General features: G+C 44.5%; 1 pseudogene; it reads right to left on the reverse strand.

Annotated features, from left to right (window-relative positions):
• Positions 1–923: 923 nt before the first annotated feature.
• On the reverse strand, positions 924–1,857 carry LOC144279388 (olfactory receptor 51G2-like; annotated as a pseudogene).
• Positions 1,858–4,192: the final 2,335 nt, after the last annotated feature.

Below are 4,192 nucleotides of genomic sequence, written 5' to 3' on the forward strand. Positions count from 1 at the left end.
GGACAGGGACAGGCCAGGTACAAGGGGAAACAACATCCACATCCCTTCGCTTTATTGAGAGTACTGACAGGATTTCTGAGTACGGAGCAGCCACCAATACAGCTCTTTATGGGCCAACATCCCACCGCTCCCCTGGCTCTCCATGAACAGCGTCACTTTGTAAATGTTGCTTCCGGCCTTGGTTTCCTTTCCCGACTGCGCTCTCCTCCCTCACCAGCCCCTCTCCCCTTGCTCTGGGTCTTAGACCCCATCTGGACCTCTCTCTACAAAGTGATGATCAGTAGCTCATGTCTTCTCAGATAAAAAGAACAGGAGTACTTGTGGCACCTTAGAAACTAACAAATTTATTAGAGCATAAACATATGTGGGCTACAGCCCATTTCATCGGATACATAGAATGGAACATATAGTAAGATATATATAGATATATACATACAGATAAGTTGGAAGTCACCATATGACCTGTGAGAGGCTAATTAGTTAAGATGAGCTATGATCTGCAGGAGAAAAAAAACTTTTTGTAGTGATAATCAAGATGGCCCATTTTGACAGTTGACAAGAAGGTGTGAGAATACTTAAGTTAAGGAAATTGACTCAATAAGTGTAATGACCCAGCCACTCCCATCTCTATTCAAACTCAAGTTCATGGTATCTAGTTTGCACATTAATTCAAGCTCAGCAGTTTCTCCTTGGAGTCTGTTTTTCAAGCTTTTCTGTTGCAAAATTCCCACCCTTAAATCTTTTACTGAGTGGCCAGAGAGGTTGAAGTGTTCTCCTTCCGGTTTTTGAATGTTATGATTCCTGATGTCAGATTTGTGTCTATTTGTCTCAGATGTAAGGGTCCAGGTTGGAATAGATGGCTGTGGCCTGTGTTTTTTGACTCCCGGGTCACTAGTATGGGAGCAGCGTGAGGAACTGACCCTTCAGTTGATGAACACCCTGACTATCCTTGCACGAAGTTGTTTGCTTTTCATGCTGTACACGATGGGGTTCATTAGGGTTGGACCAGCAGATAGAAGTAGCCCAGGACAAACTGAAGCAAGTGAAAAGAGCTATTCCCAAATCTGTGTATCACAGACAAGCCGATCTCTGGTAGGTAGAAGAGCAGGACGGCACAGAGGTGGGAAACGCAGGTGTTCAAGGCCCTGAGACACTCCGCATGGGACACGACATTCAGCACTGTTTTGAAGATCATCACATAAGAGAGGAAGATGAGCAATGAGTCCAACCCGAAAATTAAGACTAGAGTAGACAAGCCATAGACATTGTTGACTGTGATATCCGAACAAGCCAGGTTCATGACCTCCTGATGTACGCAGTAGGAATGGGAGAGAATATTAGTTTGACAGTATTGGAACGGTTTCAGCAGACAAGGGAATGGTAGTACTACGACCATCCCTCTTAGCACACACAGCAGTCCCATTTTGGATAACCTCCATGGAGTTAAGATGGAGGCATATCTTAGTGGGTTACAGATTTAATGAAGCGGTCAAAGGCCATCAACAAGAGGAAGGAGGATTCCATACATTGAAGGAAGTGGATGAAGAACAGCTGGGCAAAACAGGCATCAAGGCTGATCTCCCTAGAGTTGAACAAGAACATGCCCAGTATCTTCGGTATGGTAGACATTGATAAGCCAAGGTCTGTGACAGCCAACATGGAAAGAAAAATGTGAATGGGCTGATGGAGGCTTGGATCTGTTTTTATAATGAACAGAATGACTGAATTTCCTACTATTGAAATAACATACATTAAGCAGAAGGGGATTGAGATCCAGAGATAGACGTCTTCCTTTCCAGATATCCCGGTGAGAAGGAAAATTGTAAATTGGAATTTGGTATCATTGACAGCTGACATAATGGACTGGGCAGGTTCAAGGAGTTTTCAGCATTCCTTCCTGAAAGGAAAAAGAACAGGAGACTAGTTGATATTTAACTAGACATCTTTCTGCTCTGAGTGCAAGTCTAGAGACTCCCAGGAGTTCAAGAAAGATCAGCAAAAACATACTCTTGGATTTACACCATTAATAGGAAGATAGGCATTGCCAGACTGGATCAGACCTGAGTCCATCTAGTGCACTATCCAGTGGCCAGTTCCAGAAGCTTCAGAGGCAGGTGGAAGTAACCCTATTCCTGGTATCTAGGAATGTCATCACTGTTCATATGATTCCGAATAGTCACAGGGCTGCGTTGGGTGCAGCCAAGTGGTAAGGATGATGCTGTGATCTTGCTGAAATAACATAACATAAAACAACAATAATAATAATATAGGGACTGATTTCTCCTCAGTAGCCCCCTGTCCTACATTACAAATTCAGGGTGCAGGCCAGGGAAGTGAAGGGAGTTTCCACAAGGCTCCTTACATGGAAATTTCCTTCAGATTGTTCCGGGATGGGAAGTCTCTTTCCATCTCCCTGAGGATTGACAAGGGGGACCCAGGATCCAGAGATACCCAAAGTGAGACACAGATCTCAGTGATGCACTGGTAGCTAGGTCCCCCTCCCACAATCTCTGTGCCTCCACATCTTCTCTAGGACCGTCTCCAGGTCCCTGCTGGAGAATCTTCAACCACGGGATGTTGTTCCAGGAAGAAGAGTTGCTATGAAGAGATGGGATCCAACTAACGAAGAGAGGGAAGAGCATCTTCACAGGCAGGCTTGCTAACCTAGTGAGGAGGGATTTAAACTAGGTTTGCTGGGGGATGGTGACCTAAGCAGTGTGGTATGCTTGGAAGTGGGATAATGGGAGGAAACGCAATGAGTAGGGTGCAACAGGAGTGGCCTTCTGATTCCTACTGTGAAAGTAGGGCAATCGGTTAGTTATCTTAGGTGCCTGTATAGGAACGCAAGAAGCCTGGGAAACAGGAAGGAAGAATTAGAAGTCCTGGCACAGTCAAGGAGCTATGCTGTAATTGGAATAACAGAGACTTGGTGGGGTAGCTCACATGACTGGAGCACTGTCATGGATGGGTATAAACTGTTCTGGAAGGACAGGCAGGGGAGAAAAGGTGGAGGAGTTGCACTGTATGTAAGAGAGCAGGACTATTTCTCAGAGCTCCAGTTGCTCTGAACTGGGGAAAAGCCTGTTGAGAGTCTTTGGGGTAAGTTTAGAGGTGAGAGCAACAATGGTGATGTTGTGGTGGGAGTCTGCTATAGACCCCCAGACCAGGAGGATGAGGTAGATGAGGCTTTCCTCAGAAAAGTAACAGAAGTTTCCAGATCTCACGCCCTTGTTCTCATGGGAGACTTCAATCCCCCTGTGTCATAAATATAAAGGGAAGGGTAAACCCCTTTAAAATCCCTCCTGGACAGAGGAAAAATCCTCTCACCTGTAAAGGGTTAAGAAGCTAAAGGTAACCTCGCTAGCACCTGACCAAAATGAGCAATGGGGAGACAAGATACTTTCAAAAGCTGGGAGGAGGGAGAAAAACAAAGGGTCTGGGTCTGTCTGGGTGAGGCTTTTGCCGGGGACAGAACAGGAATGGAGTCCTAGAACTTTTAGTAAGTAATCTAGCTAGGTGTGTGTTAGATTGTAATTTCTTTAAATGGCTGAGAACATAGCTGTGCTGAATAGAATGAGTATTCCTGTCTGTGTGTCTCTTTTGTAACTTAAGGTTTTGCCAGGAGGGATTCTCTATGTTTTGATTCTAATTACCCTGTAAGGTATTCACTATCCTGATTTTACAGAGATGATTCTTTTTTTACTTCTATGAAAAATCTTCTTGTAAGGAAACTGAATGCTTTTTCATTGTTCTAAGATCCAACGGGTTGGGTCTGTGGTCACCTATGCAAATTGGTGAGGATTTTTACGAAACCTTCCCCAGGAAGTGGGGTGCAAGGGTTGGAGGATTTTTGGGGGGTGGGGAAAGACGTGTCCAAACTACATTTTCTCAGGAACCCAGATAAAGTTTGGTGGTGGCAGTGGAAGTCCAAGGGTAAAATAGTTTGTACCTTGGGGAAGTTTTAACCTAAGCTGATAAAAGTCAGCTTAGGAGGTTTTCATGCAAGTCCCCAAATCTGTACCCTAGAGCTCAGAGTGGGGAAGGATCCTTGACATGATGGCAGAGCGGTGGGATTAACTTGAAATCATTTTGAGATCAATTTGAGATTTTTTGAACCAGAAAAAGAGATTTTAAAAGGAAATTTTTAAAATCCTTTGTGCTGCTAGAAAGCAGGTCTCCAACTGGCAATAGT

The sequence above is a fragment of the Eretmochelys imbricata genome, chromosome 1 (assembly GCF_965152235.1).
Source record: "Eretmochelys imbricata isolate rEreImb1 chromosome 1, rEreImb1.hap1, whole genome shotgun sequence".
Classification (NCBI taxonomy): Eukaryota; Metazoa; Chordata; order Testudines; family Cheloniidae; genus Eretmochelys; species Eretmochelys imbricata.